Here is a 16,710-nt window from a genome sequence, read left to right on the forward strand (position 1 = left end):
GGCCAGCAGGGACAGGGAAGGGATCTTACCCCTGTGCTCCGCACTGGTGAGGCCGCACCTCGATAACTGGGTTCGGTTTGGGGCCCCTCACTACAAAAAGGACATTGAATTACTCGAGTGTGTCCAGAGAAGGGCAACGGAGCTGGTGCAGGGTCTGGAGCACAGGTCTGATGGGGAGCAGCTGAGGGAACTGGGGTTGTTTAGTCTGGAGAAGAGGAGGCTGAGGGGAGACCTCATGGCCCTCTACAACTCCCTGAAAGGAGGGTGCAGAGAGGGGGGATGAGTCTCTTGACCCAAGGAACAAGCGCCAGGACAAGAGGGAATGGCCTCAAACTGTGCCAGGGAAGGCTCAGACTGGATATTAGGAAGTATTTCTTTCCAGAAGGGCTTGTTGGGCGTTGGAATGGGCTGCCCAGGACAGGGTGGGAGTCCCCATCCCTGGAAGTGTTGAAGAGTCGGGTTGACCCAGCGCTGAGGGATCTGGTGGAGTTGGGAACTGTCAGTGTGAGGTTAATAGTTGGACTGGAGGAGCTTCAAGGGCTTTTCCAACCTTGATGATTCTGTGATTCTGTGATTCAGTGGCAAGGTTTTGGTAGAAGTGTGGCTGCAGGGGTGGCCTGGTGTGAAAACATATTTAAGAAAGGGAAAAATGCTTGCAGCAGTAGCAAGAAGTGAAGAAAAAAAAAAAAAAAAAACCCAAAGAGAAACGACCTGTGGACATGAAGGTCAGAAAAGGAGGGGGAGGAGGTTTTCCAGGTGCTGGAGCAGAGATTCCCCTGCAGTCCATGAAAGAGACCACGGTGGAGCAGGTATTTTCTTGGAGCCTGTGAAGAGGATCCTGAAAACAACTGAGGTCTATGGAGGATCCACACTGGAGCAGGTTTATGCTGAAGGATTGCAGCTCATGGAGAAAACACATGCTGGAACAGGGGAAAGATGTGAGGAGGAAGGAAGGACAGAGATGAAGCATGACGCACTAACCATAACTATCCATTTTCCATCCCCTCTGAGCTGTCTGAGGTGGGGGAAGTAGAGAAGCTGGGAATGAAGGGGTGGGGGAAGGTGTTGCTTTATCTTATTTATGTTTCTCACTACCCAACCCTATTTTAACTGTCAGTCAATTAAATTAGTTTTCCCCTAGTTGAATCTGTTTTGCCAATGAAGGTAATTGGTAAGTGCTCTCTGTCTTCATCTCAACGCATGACCCTTTTCATCCTATTTTCTTCCCAAACCTGTTGAGGAGAGGGAGTGAGAGAGCAGCTGAGTGGGTGTCTGACAGGCAGCCGAGGTCAACACACCAGAACTGAACACAAGAAAAATTTCACAGGTATGTTGACATAAACAAAATCCCCAGTTTGAGAAGGTGAAGAAGATAAAACTTGGTCTGAAGTTTTCTGCTGTATATTTTTGGGGAACAAAAATAATAAAATAAAAGAAAAGAAACCACTATTGTTTCCATAAAACTAAATTATTTATTTAATACTAGTTGTGAAGAAATGGTTCCATGCAACTTTAAGCCTTCACTTTATTGCTCATACCTTCTTTTCATCAGCTTAATAAATACACAATTTCCTCTTTCCTTCCAAGAATTGCTGTATGTATATTTTACTGTAAATTTCCATTTTCATGCCTCTCACAGCGCTGAATCTATACCAAGTCATGTGGTATTCTGAATTTAGCATTTAGTTATTTCATTCAATGATAAATTTCATGATGGTATGCCCTGTAGGTGAAATTTCATTCATTCAGTTCTGTCATTGTACATTCTTTTTCTGTGTTTTTCCTTATTCAAGATGAAGACCATAAGCACATATTGGAAGTGAAAAACTCCATGTAACCACTCAGTGTATTACAAACTGGATTTTCTTGTTATAGTGGCTACAAGGGCAGAGAACTTGTCATGTTGTCTTACAGAAGACTACAGAAGCCATAATCTTTAAAGTCTGTTTACGAAACTAGGTAACCTTTATTTTTTAATGGGAAACGCATCTATGTAGCCAGCTGGTATGAAGTATTCATTTAAATAGTGCCAGAAATTATTTCTAAAACTTTAAGTCAGAATCTTACATATCTTAGAATTTAAGTACATAGGCTTTATTATTCTTTATCTTCCCAGGCTCATAAGTAAATGTAAACTGTCCTTTTAGATGTTAAAACATGATTGGTACATAATGTACTCTTTTCAGTTGAATTCAATAACTGCAAGACGAGAAATGGGTTCTTCAAAAGAATATAAAGAGAAGAAATCAGTGCATTTCAGTTTTATTTTCAGGGGAGATTAATTGACATAAGATAATATGTGTACTTGAAACAACCCTAGGGGAAGCTTTGTAAGAGTAAAATAAATAAATAAATGAATCGTAGGAACAAAACCTGCGTGGATTATGCTATAATTCTAGGAAATTTTTTTTTAAAGGATATTTTTTCCAGTGCTTTCCTATATTTTTTAAATATCAGCTTTTAAAAGAACATATTGTGCTATAGCCTATTCTATTTGCTGTCCATTCTAATTTATTACTAGCCAAAAGGCAAATGTACCAATGCTTATTTATTTGGCTAGCAGTATGGTTGTAACCAGCTGAACCTGAAAGACAGGAACTGTTGATTTAACCATTGTTTTGTTGTTTTAATACTCCACTTAAGCTATTTTAAGAATAATGTAGTAGCTGTTTAAATATTAATACTTCATTCCTACTTTACAGTTAATTTGGCATAGTGTCCCTGATGAACGAACTATTATTGCACTAGGTGAAACTAAAATATTCAAGAAATAATAAAATATACATTCTAAGTGAAAAGAAGCATCACAGAACTGTTCTTCTACTTGTTTTCTCCAGAAAATGTAAGGAAAATATTATACTAGTAGAGATCAACTTATCTCCTTCAACTTAATTTGCAATACATTGAGTTATATGGGCTAAGAATTTTCCTCAATGCACTACATGGATATATTTCAAAAATACCAAAGCTTTCTGGGTTAAGAATAATGCAATAATGTTTTCATTCTCTGAATGGAAATTAGGAGAAAATGTGAGGAACAATAACATCACATCCAGTGATGTGTATGTATGGTTAAATCTGTGGGGTCTTCTACTGCTGAGAAACAAAGTGCAAGGTACTTGATAAGATCATTAATTTCTTACTGGATCAAGGCCCACAGGAAAAAAAAGAAGGAAAATAGGGAATGGAATGATAGGGTACTCAAAACCATGAGGATATGTTACAAGTCAAAAAGATTTCTCAAAAAAAAATGTTTTCATGTCAAATCTCTTACACTGCAGAGTAGGTCACTTGGATCTTGAAAACCACCAAAGATAGAGATCCACAAACTCTCTGCAACCTGTTCCAGTGCTTAATCAACCTGATAGACTGGGTATTTTTTACCTTATACTCAGTTGGAACAACCCTCCATCAACTTATTACAGAATCACAGAACGGTTTGGGTTGGAAAGGACCTTAAAGGTCATCGACTTCCAAGCCCCCTGCCATGGGTAGGGACACCTTCCACTAGACCAGGTTGCTCAAAGCTCCGTCCAACCTGGCCTTGAACCCCTCCAGGGAGGGGGCAGCCACAGCTTCTCTGAACAACCTGTTACAGTGCTTCACCACCCTCACAGTGAAGAATGTCTTCCTTATATCTAATCTAAATCTACACTCTCTCAGTTTAAAACCGTTACCCCTAGTCCTGTCACTACACTCCCTGATAAAGACTCCCTCCCCATCTTTCCTGTAGGCCCCCTTTAAGTACTGGAAGGCCACTATAAGGCCTCCAGCTGAACACCCCCAACTCTCTCAGCCTGTCCTCACAGGGGAGATGCTCCACCTCCCCGATCATCTTTGTGACCCTCCTCTGGATTTGATTGAGCAGGTCCATATCCTTGTGTTGGGGGCCCCAGAGCTGGACACAGCACTGCAGGGGAGGGTCTCATGAGAGCAGAGCAGAGGGGGACAATCCCCTCCCTCACCCTGCTGGCCACAATTCTCTTGATGCAGCCCAGGACACGGTTGGCTTTCTGGGCTGTGAGCGCACATTGCTGGCTCACAGTCAGTTTTCCATCCACTAATACCCCCAAGTCCTTCTCCGCAGGGCTGCTCTCAATCCACTCCTCACCCAGCCTGGATTTGTGCTTGGGATTGCCCCGACCCATGGGCAGGAGCTTGCACTTGGCCTTGTTGAACTTCATGAGGTTTGCACGGGCCCACCTCTCCAGTCTGTCCAGGTCCCTCTGGATGGCACATCCCTTCCCTCCAGCATGTCGACTGCACCACACAGCCTGGTGCTGTCATCGAACTTGCTGAGGGTGCCTTGATCTCACTGTCCGTGTCACCAACAAAGATGTTAAACAGCACTGTCCTCAACACCAACCCCTGAGGAACACCACTCATCTCTGCTCTCCATTTGGACATCAAGCCGTTAACTGCAATTCTTTGAGTGTGACCATCCAGTCAATTCCTTATCCACCAAGTGGTCCACCTGTGAAACCCATGTCTTTCCAAGTCAGGCTTCTCAAATATGATGGATAGCAGCTTAACCACTTCATGTGCTAGTTCCCTCAGGACCAGTGGATGCACCTCATCAGGTTTCATGGATTTGTGCACCTTCAGGTTCCTTAGATGGTCTCAAACCAGCTTTTCTTCTACAGTGGATGGTTATTCCTTCTCCCAGTCCCCACCTGAGCCTTCTGCATCTTGGGCTGCATGGCTGGAACACTTGCCAGTGAAGACTGAGGCAAAAAACTCATTGAGTTCTTCTCCATATCCCAGGTAATGAGGTCTTCTGTTTCCTTCCAGAGAGGGCCCACATTTTCCCTAGTCTTCCTTTTATCACCAATGTACCTATAGCAGCTTTTCTTGCTGCCCTTTATTTCCCTGGCCAGATTTAATTCTGTCAGGGCTTTGGCCTTCCTAACCTGATCCCTGGCTGCTTGGACAGTTTCTCTTTATTCCTCCTAGGTTACCTGTCCTTGCTTCCACCCTCTGTAGGCTTCCTTTTTATGCTTGTGCTTGTCCAGGAGCAACTTGTTCATCCATTCTCTTGTTCTCATCACAATGAATAGTCTATCTCTGTTTTCTCAGTAACTTCCTTGTAAGTACAGGAAGACTGATGAGGGCCCACCACCACCACCCCTGAAGCTGTCTCCTCTCCAGGCTGACCAAGCCCCCCTCTCTCAGCCTCTCCTTAGAGGAGAAGTACTCCAGTCTCTGACTATCTTAGGGGTCCTCTGTTGAACCCATCCATTTATAAATATTCTTCTTACATTTTGTGGGTGTATAAAAATTGGACAGAGTGTTGCAGATTCAGTCTAACAGTTGTTGAGCAAATAATCATTTCCCTCAAATCCAGACCACTATATTGTTAACCATCTTCACTGCTCTGGCACTGCATCCCTACATGTGACTTCACCACATGCATTTTTATTTTCCAACAAGTTTTTTTCTGGAACCACAAAAACTTAATCTCCTCGGGTATCTCATGGTGAAGTTATAGACGTTCCTTAGGATAGTGTCTAGTCCCAAGCATTACACTTAACATTAGTTTCCCAGGTCATCCATGGCAATTTATAGTTCCAACATGGTACTATTCTCAGTAATGTTTGCTGGTGATGGCATTGTAGACATCTCCGTACATACCCAACTCTAGAGATTGCTAGCAGATCACTGGTATTAGCTCAAAAGCACTTTAGTCTGTCTCCATGGTGATTTTGTCTCAGATACTGTTTCATAATTGCCCAAGAATCCATATCTGTACTTTTTTTACAATCTTTTGATGTTATCATTCAGTTTTACACTACAAAAGTTAGATTTTCCTATCTTGTCATAGAAACCTTCAAGATAGATGTCTCAAGCCTATTATTTCACTGTTTCTGTGATTTCTTGAAAAAAATATTTTTCATCTTGCACTAGTAGTTTCTACTCATCCATTTTGTTGCTTTGATTTCTAGTGTTATACAAATTTCATTTTTATTTCCTACCTGACAAACCTCTGCCAAACTTACTTGCCAAACCACTGGATTAGGAGACCCCAGTCACTGACTGTATGTTGTACTTTATGATGTTAGTATTGTCACCCTCCTCTTTCTGTGTCCTTTTCCCTGCTTATATTCTTCCATTCACCTACTCATTTTATATATTTCATTCATTTCAAAGTTCTTCTAAATTTCTGTTTACCTTATCCTACTGAGGCCATTTTCTGACATACAGGGGTGAAAATTCACTGCAGATAAAAGGAATCCTCCTTTTGCAAAAGCATCCTAGTGGTCAAAGGTTACAAACTTCTCACGTAACACAAATCAGGAAGTTGGCTGATTGGAGCTCTTGAATTTAGTCTGACACATGCCTTCTTTTTGATGACAGTAGATTTGCAGCTCTGCAAATGTTTGTCAAAAATATACATCTTGTCAGAAATAAATTCATAAGATTTATGATGTAATGAGAACCAACCATTAGAATTTTCCATATCTTTTAGTGACATATTCCAAGGACCTCACTGGGTATCTTGCTGGACTGGGTTGAGAAGTGAGCAGGATTCATGAACAAGATTTGCAGTATTTTCTAATATCACCAAGCATAGAGACTAAACAACTCCTCTGAGCAACTTGTTCCAGTGTTCAACCCACCCTCACTGTAAAAAAGATTTTTTTCCGATGTTTTAAAAGCAATTTCCTGTGTTTCAGTTTGTGTCCATTGTCTCTTGTCATGTCACTGGGCACCACTCAGAAGAGTCTGGCTCCATCTTCTTTATCCCCCCTCTCCAGATATTCAATCACATTGATAAGATTTCTCTGAGCTTTCTCTTCTCCAGCCTGAACAGTCCCAGCTCTCTCAGTCTCTCCTCATGAATCTTTAACCATCTTTATGGCCCTTCACTGGACTTGCTTCAGTAAATCCATGCTTCTTTGGCATTGGGAACCCAGAACTAGACATGGCACTCCAGATGTGATCTCACCAGTGCTGAATAGAGGGGCCTTTGGGCAGATATTGTGGGTGGATGCTGTGGTGAGGTGCACAGGGCCATTAAGACCTATTAATACCTGCAGGGTCCTGACAGAACTCTTGGGATACACCGCTAGTGACTGGCCTCCAGCAGGACTTTGTGCTGCTGATCAGAACTCTCTGAGCCCGGCAGTTTTGTCAGTTTTCAGTTGACCTCACTATTTATCTAATCTGTACTTTCTCAGTTTGCCTATGAGGATGTTACTGGAGGTAGTGTACAAAGCCTTGATGAAGTCAAGTTAAACAACATGCACTGTTCTTCCCTCTTCCACTCAGCTAGACATTTTGTTGTACAAGACTACCAAGTGAGGCACAGTTTCCTCCTTGTAAACCCATGCTGAGTACTCCCAGTCTACTTTTGTTTCTCGTGTCTAGAAATTGTTTCCATGATTAATTGCTCTATCACCTTCCCTGCTATTATGCTGAGGCTGATAGGCCTGTAGCTCCCCAGACCCTCCTTCTTGCTCTTCTTGAAGGCAGGCATGGCATTTGCTCTGTTCCAGTTCTCAGGGACCTTTCAAAGATAATTGAGAGTGTCCATGCAATGACATCAGTCAGCTCCCCTAACATTCATGAGTACATCCCAGCAGGTCCCTCAGACTTGCGCATGTCCACTTTGTTTAAACATATCCTAATCTGATCTTGCTCCGCTGAAGGCAAGTGGTTCTTGCTCCAGACTTGCCTTCTGTCCAGTCTCAAGGGCCTGGGATTTCTCAAGGCCAGTCTGATGGGTAAAGACTAAGGCAAAGAAAGTATTGAGTAGATGGCCATTTCCGTGCCCCTTGCCATGGGGTCCATTTTCTATAGAGCAGCAGGCCCACATTTTTCCTAATCTTGCTTTTGCTACTGGTGTAGCTATAGGAACATTTGTTGCCTTGCATGTTCCTTGACAGTTTTGACTCCAGGTGGGTTTTGTCTTTCCTATTCCATATCTTTTGTAGGGAAATTGCATTATGTCTGTGTAACCCTTGAGTATTCATATCACTTCTAGTTCAACATAGCCTACCTTCATGCCAACTTGAAAGCAGGATCATGAGCTCATCTTATGAGTCTGAAACAATTATCTTTCCTACTTATCGATAATACCTATGGTAGCACAGTGGGACTTTCAGATTAATATGCTGTTAATCTGAACATCAAATTCAGCTACTTCAGAGTAGTTACCCATTCTTCTTCAATATAGCTCTTGATTGGTTAATACAGAATTTTTCTATTCTGCTCCTCCAAAAGCAAAATGATCCACAGACTTTCTGAGTTTGTTCTTCTTTTAGTATCATTTTACAGTAATCTTGATCTTGCCATATGTATTTGCTTAGTTCGGTATAGTTGTGCTGACTGGGAAGAGAGACTAGCTCACATTTCTGGATAAGCTCAATACTTTGAGCAATATTATTTTTTAAATGTGTCTACAAATGTCCTAAGTGTAGCTAGTCTTTTCTCAAGAATTATAAAATCTGAAGCCCACTGAAGTGCCTAAAGAGCAGCTGAGCTTTTCTGAAACCTCTCCTTAACTGTGGGTTATTCAATATCTGGTCCTTAGGAACCAGTCTTTGAGTTTCAATATAATAATGGGGAAAAACTGTTTTCTTTTATGGCAGTTGTATGATTAGGGTCTAAATATTTGCATTTGTCTTGTAAAGATTGCTTAGTAACATAAATAAATGAACACAATCCTGAAAATTAAATGTTATGTTGCAACTAATTCATTTGGAATCATTTAGCAGTCACTGGATTTTACACTAATTGCTTTACAAGATTAATGAATTTACATAGCTGTTTGAGTCTCACATTTCTTGGCAAAACATATTGTAAGAAGCTAATAAAACTGGTGCACAAGCTTCATTTGATGTGAGACAACTTTAAAATGTCTGCCTAGAGACAGGGAATGCCATGCAGTGAAGTTTTCCATGAGTAGGCTGACTCAAATGTAAAAAGTCACCTCAGAATTGTTTATCTGGAACTTTCTGGTTTTTCTTATTATTTTAGTGGATGACTCAAGTGTATTGAGCATATGTATCTTTACAGTATGTGCTGCCTTTTCCACATTATTGGGGTAGAGTGCTGAGTCTTTCTGACTTTTTGGAGATTATATTTTAACAGATCTGTTCATGGACAAAAAACTGAGCTTTAAAAGAGGTTAAAATATAGTTCATCTGCTAGAAAATGAACAACTATATATTTAAAGGGAAAGAATGTTAGGCTACTGTAATTCTATGCCTCTTGTTTTTACAAAGAGATCATTCATATTTAGATAAGTACCATATACAAATATGCATATCTTTAAAATGTATTGCTAAATTGAGATCACTGCTTTTTTTTCCATTGGAGATTTTCTTTTTAAGCCACCAGGGATTCATGCTAAGAAAAAGAGCTGTGCGTAGGCATATGTCATATTTAATGTGTGTGTGTGTGTGTGTGTGTGTGTGTGTGTATGTACGTGGTGTACCTGTCATGAGTTTTGTAACCAGAACAGCAGCACGTGTGCAAAATCTTTGTATGCTATGTAAGAATTTCCAAAAGGGAAACCTTGTAATAATGGGAAATTCTACGTTCTGAGGAGTTGTTTATTTCTTGCCTGTTTAGATGTAAATCTTGCATGACAAAGTACCTTCTATTTCTAAAAATGAGTGTACAAGTTTGTTGCATAAATTTCACTGACTTCTATTTCAATACTTAGGCATGCTGGCTCCAAAGTCATATAAACACTTTTCCACAAGATTAAGTTAAACATCTAGATCTCTTCCATGTAGTTTTGCAGTTCTAACACCATTCACATTTTCTTAAATAATTATAAAGAAACAGGCAGATTATGCCATCAAGCACAATATATTTTTTATGTAAATCAGCCGTTGTTTTCATTGTAATTGCCCTTTCCCTTTCTCCTGTAGGTTGTTGGCTTTTCTCCACGCAGAAGCTTGTAAGTATAGCTTTACCTACATGATAGTGTGTGTGTAGGGGATTTATATCAATGTGTCACCTCTAGTCACCAGGTCCTTTAGATAAAGGATGAGCTAAGCAATGTCTAATTAAAAGCTAGGAATGAAGGCCTTAAGATGCAGAACAGAAGACTGTAGCTTATCATTTTGCATGCAGTTTAAATGACCGGTTCTGCATTGAAATGCTCCTGGAAGCTATTTTCCACTGTGTTTTCATAAAAATCAGTAGCTTGCTTTCTGTATTATACTGTTTTTTAGAGGAAGTAGCTGACTACTAAATTGCTTAATACTTACTACTGTTCATCTGTTAACATCATCAGTTGCTGCTTAGAAAGGTATTTTCATTTATTATTGACTTCCAATTTAATATTAATTTGCAACAGAAAGAGCTGATCAAAATCATATCAAGAGAAGACTACTCATATCTCAGTGCAGTGCCCTGTTGCTATGGTAACTGAGAAGAACTGCAGTTTACACAATTACCAAAGTCTAGAATAATGCTGCGTGTTATATAATGTTAGGTATGTGTATACACACAAACACACATTCACTATACACACACACACACATAGACATGGAAAAGGTCTACGTGTAAGACTTGTTAGCTGTGATGTGAAACTAAGACACTCCTTGTCCTTGCATCTTGCCTGGATCACTATCTGTTGCTGAATAAACAGGCAATTGGCATTTCTCATGTCTGATCAAGAAATTCTCACTATAGACCCCTAAAGTCTGTAGAAAGCCTGCAGTGCTGTCATTCATTTCAGGCAGGACAGAATTTAATCTTGAGAGTCCTGAGGCATATGCTTTATCCTACTTTCAGCTATTCTGTACTACACAGGCTAAAGGTATATAGAAAGTAGCCTAAAATAGCAGAATCCCCCCAGCATTCATGGGATCACCATATAAGAAAGAATCTCTATACTCTGGAATATGTCAGATGAGGGCAAGTTGTTTGAAATTCGTTCATTTCTCTGCTGCAGTTTTACATTCTATGTTTCATCTGGTTTGTTTAGTTAGATCAAAAGTCTACAGATCGTGACATGTTGAAACAACGCAAAAGACCTTGGTGTTGGATGGGCCTTCAGTGTCATTGACCTAAGGATCAGGAAGGAAAATTTGTCTCCCTCAGCTGAGGAGTAAGCTTCTATATGCATGCAACTATACGGATCTATTGTGCAATTTTTGCTAGATTCTTTCACCCTGTTCCATCTTTCCATGCTTCATCTTCTTTGTATACTTAAGGCAGTAATTTGGGAGTGGGGACAGTAACTGTGTCTTATTTTTAAAGCATAAAATGTAGTAAGGTTTTGGGTAGAACAGCTTTTCTGTAGCAGTTCTGATATAATTCTGAATGTAGTTATGCTAGCACAATGTACACCAGTGACTAACTTCTTAATAAATTTATGCTATTTTTGTCATTTTTTCCATTGCCACTTTTCTGAGGAAGATCTCTGAATTCAAGGTTGTATACATGCACTGCTTCCCATGGATGTTGATATAATTTTGATTTTTTGATAGTTTCCAAATTTTACTGATTATTATATCTTGCTGTTAATTATCAACATCAGTTAATGTCACAAGTGTAGCATCATTTACAGTGATATGAATGAGGTCAGTGTCAAGCTGTCTTATCTCTTTTTTTTTCCTAAAAATAGTAATAATCAGTTCACTGAAAATTCCACACAGAAATACACGTAATATTATAGAGTAGAGGAAAAAATAACATTTATTTGAAATTTTAACTCAATTTTTCCTTTCAGTTCCATCCCTCTGAAAGGTTGTGCTGCTATTTATTTATTTGTTTGATTGCTTATTTTGCAGTAATATGTGAAAACAAAACACACTACAGGTAGTCAGTGAGGCAATGAAATTTAGTTGACGAGTGGTTGTACGTCACTGCATTGCAAAAGAAAGTCTTTTCGTAATTTGGCAGGCATAAACACATAAATGTTATCAAAGGCTGTTTCTCAAATCTGAATACTTTAGAATGTAAATTATTGTTACTTTATTCTTCCAAAGCACCAAAGTCTTTCACTGAAAATAAGCTCTTGAATTGGTCATAATCATGTTCTCCTCTTAGAATGGCTGAACCCTGAATATGAGTGAGATTTCAGAAATGTTGAAACTAACTCTCAACAGGGAATGCTTTCTAGTTAAATATGGTATTTCAGATCCTTACCTCCCACCCTGACCCCTTTATAGCAATGACTAAAGCAGTGTAAAAAGGGGTTAAAATCTTTTGTTCTAGCTAGGGAATCATCCCAATCATTATGTGATCTTCCAGGTGTTTTAAACAGTTGCAGTGAGTGATAGTGACAGGGGCTGACTATGGTTAGGATATGTACTGATGAAGAGGGATGGTAACAGTCAAGGATGCTGTATAGTAATCTGTGAAGAATCTAGATAACCCTGTGTCTTGTAAGAGAAGTCAAGAAAAGCTGCTGAAACTTAAAATGCCTTTGAGTCTCTCCAGCTCTGAAGAAACTCAATAACAGATTAATTCAAAGCCACATTTGCCCCCACATCACTTGACCAATTATACTGCACCACAGAGAACTGTAAGAAATCTATCTGTATGCAGATAGCTTTACAAATACATATGTCTGCTTGCATTTGAAGTAGGTCATCTTAAAATGTAGAAGTGAGTATAAGCACATTTGAGATAACAACAAAGTGGCTTTCAACAAGAAGAAACTATATAGATTTAGAAACTTATACAGAGAAATCAGAAAGTTCTTAAATTGCACTGAGATAACTATCTTATTAAATTTTGTAATTACCTCATTGCTGGACTTTTTGTAAAAGAACATATAGCTCATTAACTTTCTTAGGAATACATTCTAAAACATTCTAATACATTCTATAACTGATAGATAGACACTATAGGTGACTGTATTGTCAGACTTGGTGCATGGCGTGTCCAGGTTTAAGCATATATATACCCCATCTGATTCATTCTTCAATTAAGTACATGCCTAATACCTTAAAGGACTGATGATGTTTGTAAATTTACAACAAATACAGAAGTTAAGTGTGGTTTTGAGAAAAGTTCTCTGTATTTTTTAACAATATTATTTAGAGCATCACTTGAATACGGTTTACATGAATAAAAGAAATGCTGAAAGTAGAGGGGTTGTCTGGAAATCTATGATACAGGTTTACTGTTTATAGATTACAGGACTGTGTTAATTGCTTTAGTCCATTTTCACAACCATAAACACATAAACACATGAGATAAAGGAAAATTTAAAAATCTCAAATTTCCAGCCATAATTCTATACCCAATATCTAGTACAGATTTGATTTCATGACAGTTTCCTATGTTGTACCATTTATTTGACTTCATCGGAGCTGCTTCTGAGTTAGTTTGGTGATAGCTCTCAGACTGTATATATATGCATATATTACAACTTACAAACTTTCCTGTTCTTGCACTTAAAATGCATTCAGTCTCACGGTATGGAATCGGGGCTTTCAAAGTGACACTGCGTGGAATGTATTTTTTGAGTTTGTTGAGTTTAAGACAAATGGGTAAATGAAAGCTCTTAGTGCATCATTTTTCACTGATTGACATGCTAGATTCCTCAGAGCATGACAAGTTAAGGACAAAGTAAATAATTGATTAGCCGTCAGCCTTCATGGTCATCCTTATGAAAAGGATCAGTGCTAGCCAAGGGCCAAAGAGAAGTAAGACATTCTTCTACAAATGCTCTTTGAACTAGGACAAAAAGAACTGCTAGGGGGCACTCATTTCATTTTAAAAGGAGAGTAAAGCAGTGGTGATTCAGAAATGGCTGGCTGGCTTCACCACTGTGCCTTTCACAATTAGTCTTTACCAATAAAGCAAATAGATACAAAAAATTAGAAAAAAGTATTTATATGTTTCTGTTATATTGATTAAAAATAGACAAGGGAATATTTGGGAAACAAATCCACAGATTTGGAGATCAAATGACCAGGTTTCCACCTGGCTACGCAACCAATTATATTCGTATTTTAAAAAATGTGACAGAAGGAATAGAAATTCCCCACATCTTCCTGGCAGTAAGCAGAACCTGCTGACTGGCCACTTACTGTTTGTTTTGTTTGATGACTTTTTTAATTAAACATTAGCTGTATCCCAAAAAAAAGAAATCAAAATCCTTTGAACTTCAGGGCTACAAATACTGATCCTTTAATCCAAGTTCACTTTTACAGACTGTCTTTTATGCCACATCCAAAATCAGTCAAAGCCTTTTATCTGGTACCAATAAAGTTACTGGAATGAAAGCATACAGACCTCTTTTCTAGAAACAGTACCTGTTACTTTTCTTCAAAACACCTTGTCTGGTTATTGCAGCTGTGCCTATCAACTGTTCCAGAGGTGATGGGGAGAGTGATGGACTTTACTCCTAGTGAATCTTTAGAAGGAAATTAATTGGCTGCTCTCTAAGCAGTCTTTGTGCTGCAAGCCAGTGATGATGCCAATGCCCTGAAAGCTGGAATGGCTCCTGACTATCCCTGTGTAAGTGTGCTGAAATGTTGGGTTCCCATGTGGTGAACGGTATCAGCAGTACTTTCCCCTGGGGATGGTGGGGAATGAGACATGCTATAAAGCACACACAGCTTTCCTGTGAGAATATGAATTCTTTAATTCCAAACTAGGCTCTACTTACAGTAAGAACTACTTCATGAATGAGGACAAAAAGAAAAAGAAAAGATTGCCAGTCTTATTTCTCTATCAAAATAAAGTCCTATGAGAAGTATTCCCAGTATTTTGGCCACATTGATCACACAGCCTGTTAAAGAAATTCACCAATCCTTTCACCATCACGTGGTGTGCACATAACGTGAAAGAAAGCACAAGGAGGTCCACACATACTGTGTGCAATGCTACTATGATATATCAAGAAATGAACTTGCAAGATTACGGATCTGATTGTACTTTGCAGCATAACAAATCTGATTTAACTTTTGGTGTGCTGTGGGACTGTCGGGAAATAAGGCAGCAGAGATGTTACTGTTAATTTGTGTGGTCCTAATGAACTTGGTACTACGCATCTAATGTTTATTTATTTTTTGGCATATGTCATATGGTATGGGATATCCCTTTCATCAGCTAGGGTCAGCTGTCCCGGCTGTGTCCCCTCCCAACTCCTTGGGCACCCCCAGCTTAGTCACTGGTAGGGTAGGGTGGAAAGCAGAAAAGGCCTTGACTCTGTGTAAGCACTGCTCAGCAAAAACGAAAACATCAGTGTGTTGCCAACACTGTTTCCATCACAAATCCAAAACACAGCACCATACAAGCTACTGTTAAGAAAATTAACTCTATGCCATCCAAAATCAGTGCACCCATTTACAATGATACTAACCCTCAATGGTTCGAAATATATTCAGATCAAACTATACACACAAATTTCCTGATATCTAATACTTCCTCTCATTTTATGCTCACCTGTCCACCACCTCACTGGGTCCCAGAGTTGATGGCTTAGGCTGATGACGGGAGGATGGGGTACTGATAAGTCAGCAGTATCTCAAATCCTATGTGGAATAAGTAGAGTGTTGATGTTGCATCTTCCTTCTCACTCTTGGGTCTGTTTGGCATCATTTTCGTATGTTTGCTGATACACTCTGCGCCTTGTTCTTTTTTCATAACTAATATCAGCTTCATAACTCTTCCAGGTCCCATTCTTATCTGTTATTAGATTATAAGTAAAATATTCGTGGTTCATAGGAAAAGACTTTGTGTGTGCCATTTCATAATATTTCACTCCATCTGTGACAGCCACTGCAGTTTGAGTCTTCACAAAGAAATAGTTCTGGTTATTAATTCTGAGGAATGTCTTATCCCATAAGTAGTCTGTTATTTCAGTAATTATGAACACTGATAGAGCTTTCTGGTGAGCATAAGTACAGGAGGTACTCGCCTGAAGAAGTGTTTTCTACAGCAGCTTCAGATATTGTTTGTTTTATAAAATAAGTATAAAATTTAGAATCTTTTATAAAATAACAACATTTGTACACTTCTTAAATCACTGTAATTCAAAAAGGTCATACATTTCTCATGGAAAAGATTATTTTCTATGTCTCTCTAAATAACATTACAAAAATTCCAATTTTGGGTGTCCATATGTTTTCTGTGAAGTATAATTAAAACATTTCTTAAACAAAATTAACTGGAACTGCATTAACAGGATGGTGAGAAAAAGCACATAAATTCTTGGAATTTTTAAGATTTCTCTCTTAAACTTACATTTCCTACTGCATTTTCTTTCTTAGAGTTCTATGTATCTTTTATCATTTGCTTTAATGGCCATGTAGGAATAAGGCTTTTTAAAACATCAAAGCAAGCAAGCTAGATCACAAAAGAAAATTTCTCTACAGCATAAATTTTGATGTTCCATGATGCTCTTGCTCCTATTCTCTTACTTCTGTGAATTTGAATGGCAGAGTCCTACTGGTTACTGCTACAATATTAAGCGCCTTCCACAAGGGATTTAATATCATCTGCGGCTTCCAGTTTACAAATGACAATACATGTGACGAATTAACTCATAAAATCCAACATATAGACATTTAGGCAGCAAATATAGAAGATCTGAGAGGGCACAGTCTGAATGTAGGGATTAGTATGCCTAAAAAATTGCCTTAGGATTGTCTTTGTATGTCTGAAACACCTGAGAAAGAAACAAATGCTCTGATCCTTTTTCTCTCCTTATATTGCTAATTAACATATATCTTTCTAAAGACCAGGAACAAATTTTCTAGACAAACATAAGAGAATTAAGGTAGACCT

The sequence above is a fragment of the Strix aluco genome, chromosome 8 (genome assembly GCF_031877795.1).
Source record: "Strix aluco isolate bStrAlu1 chromosome 8, bStrAlu1.hap1, whole genome shotgun sequence".
Taxonomy (NCBI): Eukaryota; Metazoa; Chordata; class Aves; order Strigiformes; family Strigidae; genus Strix; species Strix aluco.